Consider the following 23,991-nt stretch of genomic DNA (forward strand, 5'->3'; position numbering starts at 1 on the left):
CGTGAGCTCGTCTCTCTCTTTCTTGCAGGTACAGCTTAGAAACCTGAAATGACTCATCCCTCATTACCGTCAATAAGGGAAAAGTGAGGAAAGGGAAACCATGCCAAGGTCCAGCGCTTGTGTGAGACCCCCAAATATCTGGAATGCCCTAGACCCACTTTCCTTCTCTAGAAAACAAGAAGAAATGATGAATACGGCTGCACGTGGAGGGTGATTGTGAGGCCTACACGCAATCACACGGTGACGGATTTTAACACTGTAAAGTACTCTGTATGGGTAGGTATCTGCGGCTCACCTGAAGCATCCCAGCCTAGTAGATAAAGACTCCTGCCTCCCACTGAAACGGTCCTACTGCTCTGAAGTACTAGAGACCCTTCCTCTACTACGGGAAGCTTCGGCCACTTCACTCCCACACGGAAGTCTCAGCGGTCCACACAGGAATGTATGAGCGCCCCCTGACAAGCAGGGCAGGTGAGCAGGCAGCCCGTGGTCTGTCATCATTGCAAGATAGGCTTTGGAAGCAGAGGTAAGGGCAGGTAGAGAGAAGAGAGCTGCTCAGAGAAGAACAAAGTCAAGGTCCTTATGGGAGCAAGTCCAGGCAAAGGGAGTTTCCCAAGGGAAGTGAATCACTCAGGGAGGGTCTCTTTGATATGCCATGAGGCAGTGCTGGGTGAGTTTTGATTACAACAATATCAAGCCTGTAAAGAGATGGACTGTCTAGTATTTCCCCACGACTCCTCACCTTATCCCACTCCTCACATTTCCTCCCTCGACCTTTCTCCCTGACTCAACACTGTGAGCATGGGGGTGGAACTTATCAAGTCCCAGGCCAAGTACACTATGATGCTTCCTGGTTCTTTGGGGTTCTGTCCAAGTTTCCCCTATTGTATCACTGGAGAGACTGACATCTTGAGGAGACCACTGTGGTCACTCAACATCAGAAAACACCGTGATCGAGACATCCCAGCTTCCCTCATACATAGTCACGTGTCCTCTCAACTCACTGTTTTGTAGGTTTATTGAGAGGAGAGACCTGGTTGTCATAGCAATTGGCACAGCTCAACACCAGAAGCGGCACGGCACATAAAAGGTACTTTGTACAGTGTTCATCAGGACCTGGGCTGCCAGCTCACCTCTGCACTTCCTACTTTTCATCTGCAAAATTCAGTGGTGAAATGAGATGACCCCTGAACTGTTTTCCTTCTCTAACTGGAAGTTTTAGATAAGCTGAAAATGTTAACTTCACAAACAAAAACATTGGGAATCACTTCAACAGAGTGATGGGGAGTCCCCAAGACCAATGAAGATGTGGGGATAAAAACTGGGTGAGTGTGAGAGATGAGCTCAGACAGCCCTCATGAAGCCAGAGACCTGTGCAAAATAGGCTCCGCGCCAGCATGGGGAGCAGCAGACTGTGAAGCTCATCGGGAAGAACCCCAACAAACTTGGGAGTCACGACATGTGCTCCTTGGCTGACCCTGTCTTTGTTTGCCTGGGGACCCTGAGCCTCCTGTTACCATGGTTTGACATTGAAACATTTATTCTTCCACAGTGTCATGAGGGATCAAGAATCTTACTGACTCTCAAGGCAGCCACTCCTCTCTGGGTGAGTTCTGATTTTCAGAAAGGCTTTGAAAGCACCCAAATAGGATCCTTAATGACGCACTCCTCAGAGCTCTTGCTGGCCAGCTGATTGGCTCTATGGGACCTGGTTCCTGTACAGTAGGATATTCTCTGGAGAATTATGGTCCCCGCAACTTTCTGTTGTCTGCATACTACACAGAAAGCTGTTCCTGCATCTAGTCCTCAGCCTTTACATTCACACACCAGGCTCACAATAGTCACTCAGAAAGCTCATCATAACTTTATTGCTTGAAAAATAATGTTTGATTTTTGAGGGTTTTTTTTTCCTATTCTTTGGTCAAGGGAGTGCTAGCGACTTTTTAATTTATGAGGCAGTTCCATACAAGTGATTAAGATTTGACTGAAGTCTTGGTTTTGGCTTATTCAGAGGTGATGCAACCCAAATCCAGTTATTTTCCCTCTCCAAGTGTCAGTGTCCTGGTACATAAAATTAAGACTCTTTACTTTATGGACTATTGAGAGAATTAAGTTGAGAATTCAAATCAGGCAGCTTGTCTCATGAGAAGTACCATTAAGTAAGTAAAAAGACATATTTTCTTCACAGTTCAACCTTATCCACAGTCCAGCTCCTCTTTGGTAAGTTCTGACCATCCTATTGGTCTCAGTTCTGTCCTCAGAGACGATGAAAAGTAGGCCTGAATCCTATTTCCATCTGGCCAAATTTCAAGTAATTCCATTTGACCACAAGCCCCATACATGGCAAAGGGGCCTCACCAGAGAAACTGAGGTGGTAAAAAAAACAAACAAGCAAACAAAAACCAAACCAAACAAACAAACAAACGAAAACCATGTATCCAGGACCTCACCACAATCTGGAAGGAGAACCAAGGAATTCTGACTTCCACCCTGGAGTGACCGACCACTCCACCCTTACCTCTAAGAACAGAAAGGCCAGCCAGAGCTCTTGGAAAACTGCATTCTTCTAACACAAGCTACTGAAGTGCTGAAACATGGCCCTTTGATGTGTAGCCTTAGCTCATGATGTTGCTTTATTTCCTTACGTTAGAAGATAAGCCTGGCTGCTCGTGGCACTCCAGTAAGGAGCACAGCGCTGCCCCAAAGGCTTTTAGGAATTTTCCCACAGATGTATTGCAGCCAATTGTGCAACCTTGAGAATGTTTTCATGCAAATCTATTTTGCAAATACTTCAAATCTCTTTCTGAGTTGTTCTCTAACCCCACATCTCCGTACTATCAGAATTCTTAGATAACTGGTTCCTTCTTTCAGGTAGAAACAGTCTGAAGGAAGAGAGGGCTTGAATAAATAACCAAAGACTTGGACAAACTGTTCTGAGCATTGAATGGGCACTGTAAGAAATCTGCTTGCTATCTTTCTGCCTGCCTGGGGTATGAGCACTACGTGATCCCTTGTTTAGAACTCAGATTGGCAGACAATTGGAAAATACCTTTCATTTTATGTGTTCCTGTAACTTGTCCCACAGGGAACCTTTCTATCTCTAGATGATCCTGAAGCTTGGGTTTCTAGCAGCAGTCATTAGCTTCTCCGGGACACCATGGCAGGAGTCTTCCACTAGGATACTGGGTAGGCTTGAAATCTTTCAAGGTTACTTTTAAACTATGAGGTACTGTTTTCTGATCTATACTGATTCTGCAGGAGAGACAGCTTCCAGCAAAGAGGATTTTATTAAAAGGTGCTGGTGGAGGCTGTTATTCGCCGATAACTCAAAAAGTCATACATCTTGGTCAAGCTGCAAGGGATTTATTACATTCTTTCCCGTGTAATACTGGAGAAATCTTCACTCCATGACTGACAGCTTGGGGAAGGGAGGATTGGCCATGGATTTCATTTTGACCTCCAGTCCGAGGGCAGGGCCCGAGCCATTGCTATGCTGACTAGATCAGAAAGTTGTCCTTATTAGTCATCGTTCTCTGTCAGTAGAATGTCCCGTGCCGTGTTTACTATGTGACTTCTAAGAGTCTCAGAGTTGATCCGGTCCCTTTTCTGTACCTGAAGCAGCTAAAGTTCAGAGCCATTTGTCTTCCCTCTGCCTGTCCCAGAGTAATAACACCATGGCTTGATCTGTGTGCTGGAAAACAGCGAGCTTCACAGTAAATGTTAAGTCTTTCAAAATATATAATGTTATTTTAACATGACGGGGATGATAAAAACTAGCCGGTTTTTGTTTATGCCAGCTGTGTTTCTGAAGTCATACTTCTGTGGAACCCTTTCCTTGTGAACTGGTGTCATCGCTGCCTGACTCCACCTCCCTATCTAGAGAAGAGAATCTGTAACTTAAGAAGACTTAGCCAAGCCCCACTTGTTCTCTCACACCAACTGGGTGAAAGGCTTTGACCGGCCCCAACTCCACAACTGCCCTTAAATAGAGCCTACTTCAGATCCTGTTCGTTCAGCCCAGATATGATTTCTTCCAATAAGCTTTCTCGGATTCTTCACAACCCACCAGCCAAGTTGAAAATATAATTGCTCCATTCTCCAAATATCCATTTCTTACAACAAAGAGCAGTTTTTGAATCTGGGTAAGTCCTATGTGGATAGCTTTCTAGATAGTGACATTGGGGTGCTGGGGTTTGCAAGTATGTGTTGCTTCTGGTATTCCTTAAACACCCCCAGTGAGATGAATTGGATATGAAAGTTAACTGAAAGATGAAAGACAAACTAGCCGAAACTTTGGCTTTTTGGCCACAAAGCACTTATATTTCATTAGTTTAGAAATCTGAGTTCCTCAGGAGGGATTTGGGGGTAAGGGGCATTCTCTTGGGAGCTTTCAGAAAATCTGAAAATCCACAGTGGGTTATTTTATAATTCTAATAACACAATCTAGGATAAAAGAAGTGAGAGCACATGGAAAGCATTAGGCCTTCTTGTTAAGCAGAGACGTACAAGTGAAAACAAATTTGAAACATTTACATATTAAAGTAGAAAAACCCTTTATTTAGCAAACTGAGTACTTGGAAGACTTGAGGTTACATTGGCTACAATGTTTTGAATGGACACTTTTAAAATTTGTTTTATGAAAGGGTATGGAAGAGTCATGAGATGGCTGGGCACAGTTTCCAGTCACCTCGTCAACTGGATTCTGGAATCCAAGCAAAGGTTATTATATAGCTCAACAACAAAGAAAGCGAAGTGCACAAAGATCTTCATGAAATAATAATTTTTTTAAAAGCAAACACTAAAGAGAGAGAGAGAGAGATTTTAAGACCAATTGAAGGTCTCAAAACAGGATCATGGCTTCATTAGTTAGAAAACATCATGCAAATTATATTATCTAGGCATTATAATGAAAACTTTAAAAGGAAATGCTCATTATGTAATGGTAAGTGAAAAAAAAATCAGGCCATAAAATGAAATATGCATTATGCATGCATATGATGAAAAGACAAGAAATAGATAAGAATATGCAGAAATACAAATAGTTGGATTTGGTGTGGGATTCTGGCTTGTTTTCTGTTTTAAAGCATTACATCATCTTTCCAATGACAAACTTCACTTTAAGTTATTGAAAACAAAGTCTCGTTAGCCTTGTCCTTGCATATATTCCCAGAGAACACATTATTCTTATTCCTTTCCACCTCTGCTACTTGTCTTGATTTGGATCTGCTCCACCTTCCTTTACTTTTCATTCCTTAACTAGAATGGAAAAAGAAATAGACCCTCATGCAATGAGGAAGCAAAAGGCACCAAACTGTACGGAAGCCATGCATTCAAAGTGGAAACTAGTGGAGTGCCTTTAATACTTTCACTTATCCCCAATGTCACAAAGACAGACCCAGATTCTTCAATGACCACAAGTGGCCTCCGCTTAACAAGCCCTGCCAACGAGGCACAATGTTCCCGTCCTCAGAAATAGAGCCCGACAGAGCTTCCAAGGACCCATAAAAGTCTGCACTTTTGGAAGAATGTGACAACTCTGGCAACAACCACAGATTCGTCATTCTCTATATTAAGAGAATGTTCAGTTGCATCAGGCTTTTGAGCTGGGCCAACACTTAGTAAAAATTTGAAGTTGGCAAAAGTCAATTTTCATCTAGCCCAAGGCTCCTTTCCCTCCAGATGATCAATAAAACATCCTGTAACAGCTGACAAAGTCCTTCTACTTCCACGCCGTTCTCATCTGAATCTTGTTATCAGCCTAATTAGGTCGCTGTTCTTACTGATTTGACATTTCAGAAGTGAACACTGAGGCTCGAGCAAGTAGAGCGACTCGTCTAAGGCCACCCAGCTCGTCAGTGGCAGAGGAGAGCAGTATGAGAGTGAGGCCTGTGACTTAGTGGTGCTCCTTCAGTCAGCCTCTTTTTCCTGGGGGGGGGGAAGAGCTGACCTCATATATTTCTCACATGAGTACTTGGTGCACAGCCTATCTCAAAAATACCTGTGTTTCAGGGAGTTTTATGGAAGAAGGAGGATATATAAGGACCCAGAGGGGACAGGAGCCCCAGAAGGAGACCAATAAAGCTAAAAAAAAAAAAAAACAAAACAAAAAAAAAACAAAAAACAAAACTGGGCCCAGGGAAGACTCCAGAGATTGATGCATCAACCAAAGACTATGCATAGAGAGGACCTAGCCCTCCTGCTCAGATGTAGCCCATAGACAGCTCAATCTCCACGTGGGTTCCCTAGTAAGGGGAGAAGAAACAGTCTCTGACATGCTCTGACATGTCATGCTCCTTGATCATTTCTCTCTGCAGGGGCAACCTAACCAGCATACAGAGGAAGAGGATCGAAGCAGTGGTGATGGGACCTGATAGGCTACAGCCAGACAGTAGGGGAGGAGGACTTCCCCTATCAGTGGACCAAGAGAGAGGGATAGAGAAAGAAGAGGGAGGGTGAGACCTGGAGGAGAGGAGGGAGAAGGCTACAACTAGAAACTAGGATACAAAGGGAATAAATTGTATAATCATAATAATGATACTGATGATGATGACAATAATAATTATTATAATTGAAAAAGCAAAAAACAAAAAGCAAAAAACCAAACAAACCTGTATTTTAAAGGATAGCAAATGGGGGAAAGGCAGTAGACAGTGTGCAAACTATACAAAGAAAAAGCAAAGTGGGATTCTTAAGATACTGAACTAACCTGACCCATTGTTTCTGAGAACTACAGAGAAAAGGGCATTTCACTTTTTTTATTTTATTTACTTATTTTTGACTGTGGGGTATATGTATCTGGAATGGTCCCAGCTTAAAGCAGAAAGTATTCAAGCTGCTGTGGCCAAACAGAACAAGAAAGGGGTTGTTGCTTCTCCAAGTCTTTGTCTCACGTCCTTCTCTACTCTTGGAACCTAGAGTTCTTGAGCAAGGGCTCTTCAGATGTGAAGCCGGGGAGATGCTGGGGTCCAGTACCTGCCTGAGAGAAATGAAAGCAGGTGGACTGGCCTCAGGTGCTCACTGCCTGGTCCTCTCCCTTAAAGCTCTAGGACCAGTGGATTACAGTTTCTTCTCCCCACTTAAGGGCACATTGGAAAAGTTGATCAGTGGGGTGAAGAGTGATAAGCTCTGGTTTCCAATAAGCCCTCACTCTGGGTCCATCTTCCATCCCCAGGCCACACCCCGAACTCTTCACGACCTGTGAAGACTGAGTCTTACCTTCAGCCTCTAACTTTGCCATTAACTTTGCTGGACAGAACCACCCACTGTCTTAAAGGAGTGGAAGCTCATGGCTCAGAAGAAGCCACTGTTGCCAAACAAAAAGAACATAGAAACGGAACGGTATTATAACAGACAGATCAAGACTTTGCAGACACAGTTAAAGGGTCCTATTAATAATATCAAAAGAGGCATAGAAGAATCAAATAAAATGTTAAGTGTAAAAACTATGATAATTGAGGGCTGGAGAGATGCTAAGAGGTTAAGAGCCAGCACTGCTTCTGCAAAGTACCAAGTTCAATTCCCAGCACCCATGTTGGGTGTCTCATATTTGCTTGTTACTCCAGCTCCTGGGTATTCAACTTCTTCTGGCCTCTGGGGCAGCCACACACATATCACACACTCAAGTACACAAGCACATTCACACAAATAATTATAAATAAAAAAAATCTCTAAAACTATAAGAATGTAAATAATGATGACTTAGTAAGGGCATTAACTCATTAGAGCTGTGGAATAGCAGACTGAGAGACTGGGTTGAGGAAAGCATTTTAAAAGTAGGAAATCTGTACGTTATTTAGCAATATTCTCCAGGATTGAAACATTGCATTCTGAAAGGAAGCTCCTTCAGCCAGAAAATAGCCAACTCGAGATAGCGCCAGGAAGTTCCTGAAACTGACCAGATTCACTAGGTGCCTATATCCCAAGAGAAAATAATAAAGACCGCCAAGAGTCACTCTTGGATAAGCCAAGATGCAAAGAAGATGAAAAGACCAGACCAGCTGTCTGGAAGGAGCAGAAACCAGACAAGCTGCCTGGAAGAGGTTTGGACCAACTGAGTCATTTGCAAAGAACACTCGCCAACCTGCTGAGCTGCCTGCATGCTGTGCAGTGTGCTCCAGGTTCCCAGTTTTTTGTGAGCTGTCACCCATGGTGGGGTGGGCTTTGGTGATGCACCTGTCTTTGAGTCATTTCTGTTCCTGAAAACAACCCCTCACCCATATTCTTGCATATAACTCCAGCAAAACTCACTGGTTCACCAAGTTGGACTTTGATGGTATCTGTACTTTGTTCTCTTATGGGCTCTCTATCTGGGGTGAGTGGACATGTGGGCTGAATCTCCCCAGAAAAAGTCTTGCCACACAAACACAGTCAGTACAGAAAAGCCAAAGATAGTCATAGAAAAAAAAAAAAAGGTTTAAGTGAAGAAGAGGGAATGTTTGAGAGAATAATGGCAGATAATTATAAAAAAAAAAAAGTAAAAGATGAAAAATTGAAAGAACCCATAGAAGAAAATAAAGAATACATTTGGACACAAATTATAATGAAATTTTAAACACTGAAGAAAATGAGAAGTTGTAAACGCTTTCATGGAGAAACAGTGAGACCAAGATAGAGACAAGGGGTTGGGGAAAGACATTAGCTACAAAGGTACCAAGCTGCCACCAGTGCAATAGCCTCAAGACTATTTATGGGGTAACCAATTTCTCATTGCATTTGAGGCCTGATGCCAGGATGAAATTTATACCTGAAACCGTAACACGGTTAAAAACCCATGGCTAGGAAGGTCATAGGCTCTATCAGAGAACGTACTGAGATTTATTTTGTAAATGGTCGTGTTGGCAAACTGCTTCACTTATATACATAAATTCTTTCTACTTTCAACCATGGTCAGAGAAGCTTCTGATTGTGGTCTGAATGTCACAATGCAAAAGTGGAAAGAGTGTAAGATACAAAGGGCAGAGAGGAGCGCTGTGGAATACGTATGGCTGTTACACATGTAAACTCACAGAAGCTGTGACAGAAGCTGTCACCTGTTGAAGACCAGCATAAGATTAAGCCAGTTAAGAAATTCCAGCATAAAGGAGGGAGTTACTCCTGAGGCCCTAGGTAAGGAGCTATTGGCAGTTGATGACTTCTCAGGGAGGGAAGGTCACTGTTCTTCGTGTTGTATTGCTGGTAGGTTCCCCATACCCCAGGGATTGACCCTGTACCTATGTGCATATAGAAAAAAAAGAATGATAATTGTTTTTAATAGAGAGCATAAAGTTGGGAGGGAGATCAGATAGTGCGCTAAAGGAGGAGGTTGAAGGGGGTGTGAGGGGTAGGTATGACCAAAGCATATTGTATATTGTGTGTAAAAGTTTCAAAGAATAAACACAAAGGAACAACAATGATATTATTTTTTTCAGCAACGAGTATGTAAGAAGACCATGTAGATATGTTATCACATTTTTTTTTAAATACAGAATTGTGTATCCAGTCAACTGTTCATTCAGATGGAAAGGCATATTAAAATACTCTGAGACGAGCAATTTTGAAAACTTGACACACAAACAACCATATGTAGACTGTTTTCAGTGAAACAAATGAGAGGATGGTGCAAGGAACATGTCATGTATGGCTAGCAAGTATCTTTGTAAATTTGCTATTGTCTCTAAAAAACAGAAATTGAGAAACCAAAGAAAAGAGGAAACAAGAGCATATCCAATGCCAGGAATCTTTTTATTTTATTTTATTTTATTTTATTTTATTTTATTTTAAATTCTTTATTAATTACACTTTATTCACTTTGTATCCCCCCTGTGGTTCCCTCCCTCCTCCTGTCCCAATCCCTCCCTTCCTCCCCCCTCTGAATGTATGCCCCTCCCCAAGTCCACTGATAGGGGAGGTCTTCTTTTCCTTCCTTCTGATCCTAGTTAATCAGGTCTCATCAGGACCGGCTGCATTGTCATCTTCTGTGGCCTAGTAAGGCTGCTCCCCACCTCAGGGGAAGGTGATCAAAGAGCAGGCCGATCAGTTCATGTCAGAGACAGTCCCTGTTCCTATTACAATGGAACCCACTTGGACACTGAACTGCCATGGGCTACATCTGTGCAGGGGTCTTAGGTTATCTCCATGCATAGTCCTTGGTTGGAGTATCAGTCTCAGGAAAGACCCCTGTGCTCAGACTCTTAAGTCTTGAAGAGATCCCCATAATAGGTATGGGATAATGAAAATATATTGAAGACCTTATCTTATATGACTGAAAATATAAACAACTTTATACGAGACAATGCAAAGAAGGAAAAAAAAAACAATAGGGATATGTAGAAAATTGATGTGATACTAGAGTAGAAGTGCTTCTATGTGAATAACTACTTCACATATAAATCAGCCAATTCACCAAATAAAAAAAATAAATGTACATATTCGCTCTTCACAACACACTTTCTAAAGTATCATACGTTTAAAAAGATTTAAAAGTACGATTGAAATCATTAATCAAGAAACAGAAAGTAGTGCTGGCCTTGCATGTAAGATGGTTAGTCTAATTGCCAACTTGATGAGATGCAGAATCACCAGAGAGATGAGCATCCCAGAGTGCCTGTAGGGGTCATTTTGATTATGCTGATTGAGGCGAGAAAATGAGACCACTGTGGGCGGCAGCATCCCCTAGCTAGAATCCGGGACTGGGTAAGTACAGAACCGAAGCTGAGCAGCATGGAAGCATTCCTGGCTCTCTAATTCCTGGTTCCTAATTATGGATACAGCTTTACCAGTTTGTAGGGGGCTTCTCTGCCTGAAGTGCCTCACTGTGGTGAACTGTACAGCCTGGAACTGTGGGGGCAACATCACCCCTCTTCTTCCTCAGGGGCTTTTATTATATCACAGCAATAGAAAAAGAAACTAAGACAGTTACTATACCAGGTAACAGGAAGATTACAAACTTTATACCAAAAATAACAAAGAGCTAAAATAGAGAGGTACCACACCGCTCAACAGAATTTCAGTAAATCTAAGCCAATAATTTCTCTAATTTATCATGCTGAGCTTATCAAATGGTAGAGGACAATACGAATATTAGAAAAGCTATAAACACAATTCAGCCTATAAAGTAACAAGTGCTGGTAAATAAGGGGAAAAAAGAAATTAGGGACTTAAGCAATAGGAAAAAAGAGATAAAGTTGCCTTTCTTTTCTTTTTTCTTTCTTTCTTTTTTGCTTTCAGACGATGTACTTTCTTTCTGAGAAAAATCCATGGGCTGGCTAGATGCCTCAATGGTTAAGAGCACTTGGTCCTTTGTAGAGGATATGAGTTCATTTCCCAGAACCCTTAAAGTAGCTAAGAATCACACAGGACTCCAGTTTCAGGGGATCCAACACCCTCTTCTGAACTCCTCAGACATTATGAAAGCTCATGGTGGACATACATACATACAAGCAAATCACTAATAGTCATAAATTTTTTAAATTAAAAGGAATCTACCCATGATGCATTAAAAGTAATAGTATTTGAGTAGTGTGACTGATTAAAAAGTTATATCTCTTCAACAAACAACTAGAAAACATTATTTTTAGGGCAATATCTTTTGTGTGAATATCAGAAAATATCAAATGCTAAGAGAAAAGACAGGTATAAATATGTAAGACTTCCACAGGAAATAGAAAATGATACTGGAATTTCAAAGACAATTGTTATTTATTCCTCTGTAAATGTTTATGCTTTCACTTGAGATCATTTTACTTCAGCTTGAAGAATTTCCTATAGCATTCTTGAAATGTTTGAAACACAGTCTCAAAAAAAATTTAATGAAAATAGCGTAATTTTTAAAGAATATATTTGTTGGGGATTAAAGCCTTTTAAAAAAATGTGTGTGTGCATAAAAGTGTGTTGCCTTCTCTTTATTCTGTTTGAGACTCACTCTACATACTAATATTTTTCATTATTTCAAGAGATGTTTTATTAAGTATTAATTCAGATACCACTTTTGCCTTATTTTCTCCTCTCTTTAATTGGAATTTTCGACTTTATCGCTTATATATTTCCAAATCAATTCACAGGCAAGTTTTAAATGATTGCATCTTTGTTTGTGCTTTTCTGGCTTATCATTTTTTTCTATTGTTTCTTTATTCCCTGTGTTTGTGTTTTTCTTTGTGGTATTGTCTTGAACTTCGGTATGTTGTCCACTTGGCTCACTGGAGTCATGATAGAACTTATATTCTGTCTTCTGGGCCTACAACACCTCCTGCTACTGAGAGCTCTGCTGTTGCTTTTGCAGCTCAGAAGATTCTTTCACGTGTGTAGCACAGGAGCTGAGCAGGGCAAAGGAGAAACTTCAGGCAGATGTCTAGGAGTTGCTTCTCTTCAGAACTCCCTCTTCTGGGCTACCTACTTCTTCTGAACCCTCTCTCCACTTCTCAGCCTTGCAAGCCTGTGCCACTACCCCTTCTCTGCAGCCTTGGGCACTATTTGCCTCAACTGAAGGTGGGAAAGGGAAGGAAGAAGAAGGTGGAGTATCTGCCTTGTGAGCTTCCCACGACTTGAGCTTAGGAACTTTTGCCTGATTTGGCTTCTTTCCATGCTTTCAAACTGTTATCTCATAGACTTTGACCAAGTTTAACAGTTGGTTTTGATAAGGGGGATAGTCACGGCTAGAACTAGAAGTTTATGAAACCACAAAGAAAAACAACTTGATATTATTTTGCAGAAGTGATCATTTATGGACATTATGAATTCCACTCACATAACTGGTCTTCAAAGAACTCTGAATGTGTAGGCCAGAAACGTGGATATGAACATACACAGAACTACTGCACATGCCAACAAGCTTTTAAAATTCTACTCAATGAGAGAATTGATGAATAAGCCATTGGGTATTCTCACTGAGCAACAGTTAGATGAACTGTAAGAAGCAATATAGTTGAGGCTTCACAACACAACCTTAGTTACAAAGTGAAATATTTAAGAGACAATTGTCGCAGTTTGTTTTCTGTTACTATAACACAACACCATAAATCAGGAAGTTCATGTAGAACAGAAAAGATTCTCTCCCACCCTGTAAGTGGTCTGTTTACCCCGTTGATCATTTCCTTTGCTGTGCCTAAGTTTTTAATTTTGTACAATCCCATTTGTCAGTTCTTGAACTATTTATTTCCTGGGCTATTAAGTTTCTGTTTAAATTTCTTGCCTATACGTATGTCTTGAAGTGTATTCTTTATGTCTTTCTCTAGTAGTTTTATTGTTTCAGGTTGCAAATTAAGGTCTTTAATCCCCTTTAACTGGTTTTCATGCAGGTAAAAGATATAGATGTAATTTCATTTACTCAAATGAATACATCCAGGTTTACCAGCACGATTTTGTTAAATAGGCTTTTTGTCTCAGGATGTAGTCCGTAAATGTTTACTTATGTCATGCATGTGGATATCAAAGGACAACTTGCAAGAGTTGACTCTGTCCTAATACCATGTGGATTCCCACGTTTGAACTTGGGGTGAAAGTCTTGATGGCAAGCACCTTTACCTGATGAGCAAACTTGCTAGCCCCAGAGTGTGTTTTTGATGCTTTTGTCTAAAAGTGGCTCTAATAGCTGTGTGGGCTTGTGTTTGGACACGGTTGCAGAAGGTAGAAGGAGACCATTAGGAGTTCGCCATGAGGAGTTCACAATAAGGACAGAAAGATGCACAGCAGAAGCGTGTGCCAGAGCAAGACTAGATGGCAAATACAAGGCACATGGCTGGGAAACAGACAAGATAGTATGGATGGTGTAGAATAGTTATAGTGCTTAAAGCTTGTTGAATAAATCTAATAGGTCTCTGTGTCAATTATTTAGGAGCTAGGGTGGACAATAAAAAAGGCCCGTACTGATACCATAGTTCTACAATGACTGGGTAGTAAAAATGTACATCATTTTAGTCCTCCGTAAAGAAATACGAATTATAAAATTTGCAAGAAAATTGATAGAACTGAAAAAATATTACATTAATTAATGTAACTCGGGCTCATAAGAACAAACCCTACATCTTCCCTCTCATATGTAGAGCCTAGCTTCAAATTTTTATATCTGTGTGTTTGCATGGGAGTGTAGGACAGAGGTCATGAGACTAGAAGGGGGCCTATGAGAGAAGAAAACGAGGTTTTAAAGAAGGGGATAGAAAAGGGGATAGGAATGGTACAAGTGGGAGATGGAGGAGAGGAGTAATTAGGGAGAGCATTGACCAAAACTACATGTTATAAAATGCTATAAGGTCATCTATTACTATGCTAAGTGGAAATTTCAGAGACAGAATGCTTGCATCTGCAAAGGGCTATTACACTGCATCACAGCATGGCAAAATGTAAACTCAAATGTGTGTAAAGTAGGCTGTGAGAGCCAGCTGACAATTGTCTTAGGACAATTCACTCCGAGAACTGGCATGCTTCTGCAATAATGGCATTGGTACATTCCTGAGGTCTCCACATAGGTAAACGAATCACGTTTCAAAGGCCCATCTTGCATGACTGTTATATTGGCAATTAAAGTTCCAACATATGAACTTCTGACATGTTCCAATCACTGGATTTGTCCTCTCTTTGCTCTTTCCTCTGCAAGAGTGGGATTTATATCCCTCCTCCTGCAGTGCGTGTGAAGGCAGAACTTATTTGTCATCAGTAAAGTATACAACAAGGAATACAAAGGACAGGGCATCAGTGCTAGGTCAAAAGATCACCTAGCTCCTGCCCTTTGTGGGTAAGGAGTTAGAATTCTGAGGAGCCTGCATTACAAGCAAAGAGTGTTGTAACGGAAGACTTGGTTTCTTTTAAAACTCAGTTATGTTATATAAATATGTTTTTGTTTTAATCCCAAGTGTGGGATTTTAGTTTGGGCTTTATTTGTCCATAGCTGATAATTGCCTCCTGTGGGGTGTGGCCTTTGCCAGCTGGTAATGGCCTGACTCATGCAGCACACAGAGGGGGTTGGTCTAGGACTCTGAGGGATATAAATATGAGAGCCCAGAAAGAGAAAGTGTGGTGTGTGGTGTATTGTGTGTTGTGTGTGGCAGTTTGGAGGGATCAGAGATGGATGGGTGACAGTTTGGAGAGATGCTTTGTAAAACAGAGGCTTGGGCTTGGAGGAGATATGTGGAGAAGACTGCTTGCTACATTTGCTGTTGATGGAGATTGGTATAGCCCCCAAAGAACCCACAGACCCTAAACATCCAGAAGTAAGGGTTCTGGCCCCCTCTCCCCACAAGATTTTCTCTCTTCTACCTAGGGTTGGGGTATTGGAAGGGAGAGGCTTTAAGGAACTCCAAATAAAAAGGAGTTAAAAAAAAAAAAAAGCAGTACAGAGTATAATCACCCTGATGACACCATGTTGTAAGGACGCTCAGGGGAAAGGTAGCTATGACTAACTAGCGCTCTAGTCTGAGCAGGGTAGTCTAAACTTCTGAGGCTGAAGATGCCTCTAGATGATTCTAATCTACAGCTGTGGCCCTCCAACCAGCACACCTTCTATCTGAGGCCCAGGCATCCTGAAGTAAAAGCAGACTGTCCCTTTTAATGTGGTTTTGAATTCCTGGCCCAGAGAATCCTAGCTCCTGGTAAAAGTGTTATGTGTCTTTGAGTTTTTCAAGTGTCACCCGAAGTTGAGTCTAGAAACTCTAAGCAATGGGCACAGAGCCGCTGCTTAGAGGGAGGCCACTCCAGCCATGTGTCCGATGCCTGGCCTTGTAGCCTTAGATCAGCCTTTGTTTTACGGATCTGAAATTTCTCTTTACAAATACCTGCCCCAGTAACTCAAAAGATTATTGTGAAGATGAAAAGGGGTACTAGATGTGAAAGCACTTTGGAAACGGGGATGCTCTAGGCAAATAAAGGTTATTACATGTTTACGATAACCTGCTCCCGAAGGGCTGTGGTTGGGGAGGACTCTAATGAAGAGTCTGTAGCAGCTAGGATCTGAACTCCTAAAGCCAAAGGCTTGAGAGCTCTCAAATTAATTCCTCGCTAGAGATCATTAAATCCAACCATTCATCAAACAAGACTTGTCCACACCTATTGTAAGATAAAAAAGTTGGATGCAGTACATTTTCTGAAAAAAGAAAAAAAGAACAACAACAACTAACTTAGGGCAAGCAGTCCAACCTCAAAAAACCAAACCAAAACAAGACAAAAAAGTGTTATGGTTAGAAGCCAAAAAAAAAAAAAAAAAAGGACAGAGTGATAGAATACTGGGAGCTTTCTGTAGGCTGTTTCCAGAACCCTGTGGAAGGAGAGTGAAAAGAGAAAAAGAATTAGCACATTTTTAGAACTGACAGAGTGCTGGGAATTACGCCAGATTCCATATATGCCAACTCACTTGACCCTCACGTTACTAATGACTCTTCAAGATGACTTTCTATCATCTACCTTTCCCAGCAGAGAAACAGACATTTTATGTAGATTATCGTGGCCACATTCCCACTTGTAGCAAGTCAGCATCAAAGGCCAGGGCTAGTGATATTGCACTGTGTTGCTAGCTCCAAGTATATTTCCTCTCTTGAATTATTTCTCTACTCACATTACAAAACAAAACAAAAACAAGCAACAAACAAGAACAATAAAACCAACCCCTGCTCGGGTTCATAGCATTTTTATTCTATCAGTTCATTCTAAAATCTTATTGTAGAAGAACAAAAAGTAGTATATCATTTGCACAGGTTCTTCAATGTTTGCAAAGTCTACTCACATCTTTTAGTGCTTGATCTTTAACAGTCCTGTCGGAAAGGCATGTGTGACAGCCAGCATCATACAGACGTTCAGCAAGGGAAGGATTTGTGCTTCATTTGCTACCACATAAAGGCTGTCCATCAGGCTCAGGGTGTCCACAGAACAACCTCTTCACATCACTGACTCCATCATGACAGAACACATGCTTTTGTGAGAAAGAGTGGCTATAAAGCTATTTTCAGAATCACTCCTGGATACCTTCAGTTGCTTTGTGGTTCACTTCCTGTTGCCGCTGGTTGAAGAGTTACTTGGTTTTTTTTTCCTTGTAATGTGCCCGGCAGAAGAAAGCATTCTCATTATCTGACTAAGGGTGGCTTTGAACTTCCGATCCTCCTGCCTCTACCTCACAAATTCTGGGATTACAGGCAGCAGACACCACACCTGGTTTATGTGGTAGAGGGGGCTGAACTCAGGGCTGCAAGAACACTAGACAAGCACTCCAGCAACTGAGCCACCTTGCTAGCCACAGAAAGTTCTAGAAGATGGAGAGTGGGCAGCTCTGCCATTTCTTAGTTGCCTGAATCTCCTTGTGGTATAAATACTATCTTCAATCGGCTCGCTGTATGGATCCTTGAAGGCAGAAATTGTTTTGCTGCATGGAAGTCCATCTTGACAGAATAAGTCAGGATAATACAAACTGCGGGGCCACTTGATAGGGCTCCTCTTCACAGTACACCGGAGGCTAAAGAAAGAATAAATGCGGGGATAAATAAATTGGTGGTGCACATTTGCAATCTCAGCACTCGGGACGCAGAGGCAGGATGGATGTCTCGAGTTCAAGGCCAGCCTGGTCCGCATTGTAAGTTCCAGAGCAGCCAAGCCAGACTGGCTAGCCAGGACGACACTGTGATACGTTGTCTCAAACATACAAACAACGATGACAAAAAAAAAAAAAAAAAAAAAAAAAGTGGATTATCACAGCCTTCAATTCCCATTCTTCCCAATTGGCTGGGGTGTTATGAAATAGGCAGGAGTATAAGCTGGCAAAGTTTTCTTTATTTTTAAGATTAGAAACATAAGTAGAAGTCCTTGGTGGACTGGAATATCCAAACATAGAGAGTACATATAAATAAGCGGGAACTCAACACAAGTGCCGTGGCTCACACAAGCGTTGATTTGCCGGGTTTGATTTTGGTCTGTGTTTGGCTGAGTTCATCTCTTCCACGTGTAGTGTTCTTTCCTGTAGAGTAGACTTGGAGCCCTTCACCTTTCCCCACAGGATCCTTCACAGGGGTTCATACTAAGAAAACCAGAGACTATTTGAGAACAAACCATTTTAGGATCTATTTGATTTCTCTCTGTGTGTGTTTATGTACATAGATGTGTGCACGTGTCCCCGGAGGTCAGAAGAGGGGGTTTTAGAGCTGGAGTTGCAGCCACCTCATGAGGGTGGTGGGCTCTGAACTCCTCGAACAGAGCAGTACATGGTCGGAACCACTGAGCCATCTCCGGCCCTGACAGTGCTTTTATCCAGCACTGTGCAAACAGCTCCACAGAAAGTGAGTGAAGGAAAGAGCTGACAACACCTGCTGAATGATAACCTTGCCTGGGTCACGGGAGCCCAGAGCACATGCTGACTAGTCTCTGCTCCCATGACCTCTCCAGGCTCCCCAGATGCTGGCTGCATAGGCAATGGCCCTTCAGCTGCCAAAATTTGTAAAGGACTTTGTAAAGGGATTTGTATAAGGCTCAGAGCCTGTCTAAAATTGTGATGTTTCCCTGACATAGAAGAGGGAAGTTGTTCTAAGGTGCACAGCAATTAAAAGCACGGAAAGCTGGGGTGGGGTGGGGGGGTGGCTATGCCTTTCCATATTTCTGTACAGCTCCTGAACCCTGGAAACTGCTCAGTTGGGAATAAATATTTATCTAGGATACGAGAACAAGAACGATCCTTATAATAGCTATTAGGATAGCAAGGGCGGTTCAGTGTTTCAACCATGTACTTTCTTATGACCCGTCTCTCTGCATTTACCCACAGAAATAACCACAGGTTAACAAAGAGATGGATACGAACACTTCCACACTGCAGCAGTGCTTGAATAGGAAACTCTGGGAACAGTTGAAATGTCTATCAATGGGGAATTAGTTAAAGCAGTGCTTTTCAGTTTTAGAGGAGATGGTATGAAGATGACATGTTTTCTTCTGCACAATAAACATTACAAGATCCTGTGAGTCAGCAATGCTGTGCCACTAACCCCTGAAAAAGAAAGGGATAGCAGGAGTGCAAAGGCAGATGTGCTACACAAGACCCTCTGGAAATGTCTGAGAGCATGCTGGCTCTCAGAAAAGGTTCTTCAGTGGGTCGGATGGTGATATCTGTAGAAGACTTACAGATTAACATTGATATCTTACCAACCTTAATTCTCTAGCTCCTGGTTTTGCTAAATACTGAGAGAATACTCACAAATAATCTATATTTGCAACTCTTTTGTAAGCCTGAGATTGTTTTGTAATACAGAGTTTAAATTTCATCTATGCCCTGCTCAAAAAGAGGAAAATCATGCCTAGAAACTGGAAACCTAGCCAACTACCCAGGCCTATAGTGAAGCCGTGGATCTCCAGGGAGAATCTCCAATCATCACTTTAATACGCCAGCATAATTCCTAACTACAATCTAGTCCTTACGCCCACAGGTGAATAGAGCTCACACTCCTCAACAAGGAAATTTCTCTTTGCAACAAGTGGAGACCTTTACAGAAAACCATAATCAATCAAAACGGAGCTGAGGACCTGAGTCCTGGGGGGAGGGGGGTATCTATAAACCAACACCAGAACTCAAGGCTCAGGGATCTTTTCAGAAGAGGGGGTGGAAAGATTTTAAGAGCCAGAGGAGTAGGGAGTTTGTGTGAGATTGTGTCTCCTAGGAATGTCAGAGGCTACACCAGTAAAACCTCACCACCATGACTGGCTAAGCACATGCAGAACAAGGACAACAATACATATATCAAACTGGAGGCGGGAAAGCCCAGGAAGCCCCGCAAACACTCCAGACAACTAAGAAATACAGGAGAAAAAGTCTTTCCCAGGAAAGAGCACATAATTTGGTTATCCATCACCAAATGGTAAGCCCTGAACTACACATCCCAGTAACATTATAAATAGGCTGATCACGTTGTATTTATGTATTTAGGAATAGATAGATACATGTGTATATATAAGTATGTATGTATAAAAAAATAGCCATGAATTTGAAAAAAGCAAGGAGGGCTATGTGGGAGGGCTTGGAGAGGGGAAAGGGAAGGGGAAAAGGATGCAATTGTATTATAATCTCAAAAGATACAAAAAAGAATATTTAAAAATTGTATCTTTTCTGCTGTTTATTGACAGTGTAGCAGGTTTTAGTTCTGAGTGCTGTCCAATGCTATGTGAGGCTCCTCTTGGGATGAACCTGTTGGGAAATACAATACTGTGTCCTTTAAACCATCCAGCTCCTTCTGGCCCCTTTCGTTGTTTTGATCTACAAAATCACTTTCCGGGTTGAATGTTAAATAAATGGAAGCAACATTGAGACCAGGCAGGAAATCACTTCCCCTCATGTCTAGCGCCTGCTTGGCCTTCTTAGCAGTAGCCCGCAATGGAGACAGCAGCACCCAGCATGATGTCACTCTCACAGGAGCAGGGACTTTGCTTACTCAACACGAAACAAGAAGTTACTTGAAGTTACTCAGGGTGACGCCATACCCTACCCCCCCCACACACATACACACACACCACCACCACGACACACACATACACACACACACTCTGATTTGTAGCAAATGTGGTCAGTGGAGCCCTTTTTGTCTTTTTTGCCTTGGGTAGCTGAGCGGATGTATTTGCTTCTGGCCATAGGCCTGCAGAAATTCATGTATTTCTGCTTCTATCCTAGACAAAATGTCCAGATTAATCTTTCTAAACTATTTCCTGGTCCTAAACTACACAATTTGTTACAAAGAGAAACAGGTTCCTAAGCTAAACACTTAAGTTCTCATGCAGTGTTCACCCACCTGTCTCTTTCTCCCTAACAGACCTCCATTCCAAGAAGATTGGTCATCGGCTCTCGAACACAGCGTACGTCTTCCTTCCTCCGGCCATTGTTCGTGTTGTGTTCTGCTCATGGAATGCTCCTCCAGCCTTCCTTTCCAACCAGCACTTTCCAGCCAATTTTCTTCAAGGAAATTGCTCTAGTTTGGATGCCTGTTGAATGTGTCACCCCCCCCCCCCCGCCCCTGGTTCCTATGTAGGTGTTTGATATTCACTGTGACATTTTCAGAGAACAGACTCTTAACCTGACTGTTGTGTTGTGCTTAGTGGTGGGGCCTCTGGGAGATGGGTGGGCTTAGACGAGAGTCCCCAGGAGTGAGTAACAGTGGCGTCGTAAGAAAATGCTCTCTTTTGCCTTCTCTCTCTCTCTCTTTTCTCTCTTTCTCTCTCATTCTCTCTCTCTTTCTCTCTTGCTCTCTTACTTTCTCTCTTGCTCACTCACTCGCCTGCTCGCTCAGCTCTGCTCTGCTTTGCCTTGGGGCTCTTGCAGGAAAAAGGTTACGGTCATATGTAGACGTTTGCATATCCAGAACTGTGAACTATGAGCTGAATAAATGCTTTTTCTTTGTGGAGTAGCTCTTCTTCAGGTGAACGCTTTGAATCAATGGGGTTACACAGCAGTATGTCCAGTATAGTGTAGAACAGAAAAAGACTAGGTTAATACTTAAGATTTGTGGTTAAGGCTGGAGTGTAGTTCAGTGGTGGAGAGCTTGTCTAGGCTATGCAAAGCTTTAAGATAAATCCCAGTGTGTGTGTGTGTGTGTGTGTGTGTCCTTGCATGTACACACACATACGCAGAGAGAGAGACAGACAGACAAACAGAGACAGACAGAGACAGAAAAAGGAAAAATAGAAAATAAATGAATCAATGCAAAAGCTCATCAAATGTGGTCTGTGTACCCAATGCATACAAGAGCCCTTGCAGAGGACCTAGGATCCTTCCTCAGCACCCACACGATGGCTTAAAACTATCTGTAACTCTGGTTCAGGGGGACACCTGAAACCCTCTTCTGACCTCTCCAGGCAGCAGGCATGATTGTGGTACACACACCTACAGGCAAGCAAAATACTCATAGACATAAAATAAAAATAAGTAAATGTTTTAAAAAGAAAAAAAAAACTTGTTAAATTTGCAGGAAGATGAATGGAACCAGAAAGTACTAAGTAAGGTAACCCTGGTTCAGAAAGACAGATACTGTAGTTCTCCCTCATGTGTGAAGCCTATGAAAGGACACATGAGAGGGGAAAAAGAGGCATTGTGAGAAGAGGATAGGGGGTTCACATGTGATGTGAAAGTGGAAGGAGGGAAGAATGAAGAGCAATCCCATAGGTATCTACATATGTCAGTAACCAGGGACAGAAACAAATGTTGGATAACATTTTAGTACCTCTTGCTTGGTCATTTCTATAACAACAAGGCACTCCACCCACCCTAACCTGTCAACAAGATCATTGGAATGGAAGGAAAACTCACTTCTCCCAATGGGTCAGGGCTGATTGCCCAATCCAGGATTTTGAGACAAGTGGATTCAACCTCAGTCCATCTCTCATTTCCCTTTTTTTTTTTTTTTTTTTTTTTTTCCGTGGGAGGCAGGGACATCCATCCACAAAGGGAGACGGTGGTGAGAGGTGGTGAGAGACTTGCATTCTGGACTAGTGAAAGCAAAGAGATCACTTTGCTCATAGTGAAACATCCGCTAGAAAAGAGAAGTGACTGCTCGCAGCCCGGTGGTGATGGTGTCCGGTCTGTGAGCTCTGAGGGATGGTTTGCCTGGCTCAGTAAATATTGAATGAGTAAACAGAGGCCGAAGCTGGCTCTAGGATAAGTTTCTGTTGTCTCTCTGGATCCCCGTGCCCTTTCCTCCGAGGGATCATCATCTTCCACTTCCTTAAGTGTGTGTGAGTCCACACACCCTGCATCTCTTTTTTCATGTTTGTCTTTCTCCCCGTACTTGGTAGATACAGAGACTTGCTGAGCTGCGTGCAGTAACCAGGGCTGGAGCAATGGCTCAGCTGTTTAGAGTACCAGCTGCTCCTCCAGAGATTCGTAGTAAGGTTGCAGCCAAATAACAAAACATAAACAAACACCCGTAATAAAGTTTAAAGAGCCTCCTCAGCTTATTTGTTGGTGAATGTTTCATCGCAAAAAACTGTTCTTTTTGTTTCTCTTTATGGGTATCATGTCTACACAAGGCTACTAAAATGGGCGTTTTGTCCCGGGGCATCTTTCATGACGGTCTCATGTGGTAAGTAGTGTCTATGGGGTGCCCTGTCATCTTGTCCTCTTGCTTGTCTCTCCATTATATCCTGTGAATAATCAAATGTTTAGATGGTAATTCTGGCCTGTAGAGGGAAAAATCTTCAGACATTCAGTTTTCAGAGGAAGCTCTGCCCCCTTAGCTTTTTGCCGAGGAACTGAGCATGGAGTAGATAGTGTCTTTTGAAAAATGATCAAACAGTTTTGAAGTGAAATGTCTTAGTCTGGGAATATCTTGAGATGCACACCTAGAAGATTTTTGTTGATGGTGGCACTGCTTTGGGCTAGGGAACCTGATACATGAAGTCAAGTAGGCTTGTCTTGTTTGTTGTAGTTACTGGCTGTTTCCTAAGCCCTCTGCGTTGCTTGGTGCGTTGTCAGTATGAAAGTATGAAGTCAGGGTTGAGATTTCCTCTGGTATGTACTTGCTTCTCTCCCCGTGTCTCACACTTCTTTTTCATTAGGCCACTGTTAAGCCAGCAAGTAAATTCAAGCTTCAAAAGCTAAGCTTTCTTGATCTCTGAAACTAAATATCTCACCTACCAAGCGCCTCAAAATCACAGGTTGTACCCCCCTTGGATAAAGGAACGTTTAAAAAAAATCATCAATAAAACTCATTTAGTGAAATGATTTAGTTGAAATGAAGTCACCATGAATGATTCATGACAGACCTCCCAATTCTAGCTTGATATGCCAATTACCATATTCCTGATGGCATTTTTAGCATGGTTTCTCTTGCCTTAATTGCATAGATAAAATAAATGTTAATTCAGACAAAGCAAAGAAACAGGCGGAATTTCACTGGGAAATGAGAAGATTCAAATATGCCATGACTGCTTTCTTCGGATGTGCAGGTTGACTATGGATGTGGGGACCTAAGAAGGTCTCTGTTATTAACACAAAGAGAGGTTGGTGAAGTCATCAAGGCCTGGTTTGATTCACTGCAAAGAAGAGTTTTCAGATCAGTGTGGTGGAATATAGCTGAC

The 23,991-nt window shown here is 42.1% G+C and overlaps 3 long non-coding RNA genes across 4 annotated transcripts in view; 1 reads left to right on the plus strand and 2 right to left on the minus strand.

Moving 5' to 3' along the window:
* LOC132648516 (uncharacterized) overlaps window positions 1-23,991 on the minus strand; it is a 221,050-nt gene that overhangs the window by 30,200 nt on the left and 166,859 nt on the right. The window lies entirely within an intron of this gene.
* Window positions 1,131-21,137, plus strand: LOC132648518 (uncharacterized). The gene is made up of 3 exons (XR_009586917.1): window positions 1,131-1,325; window positions 1,553-1,606; window positions 20,733-21,137. It is a non-coding gene; the product is annotated as an uncharacterized LOC132648518 (long non-coding RNA).
* On the minus strand, window positions 16,573-22,514 carry LOC132648517 (uncharacterized). Its single transcript, XR_009586916.1, has 2 exons — window positions 22,223-22,514; window positions 16,573-17,407 (listed from the first exon to the last, which is right to left on the minus strand). It is a non-coding gene; the product is annotated as an uncharacterized LOC132648517 (long non-coding RNA).

The sequence above is a fragment of the Meriones unguiculatus genome, chromosome 17, assembly GCF_030254825.1.
Source record: "Meriones unguiculatus strain TT.TT164.6M chromosome 17, Bangor_MerUng_6.1, whole genome shotgun sequence".
In the NCBI taxonomy this organism is placed as follows: Eukaryota; Metazoa; Chordata; class Mammalia; order Rodentia; family Muridae; genus Meriones; species Meriones unguiculatus.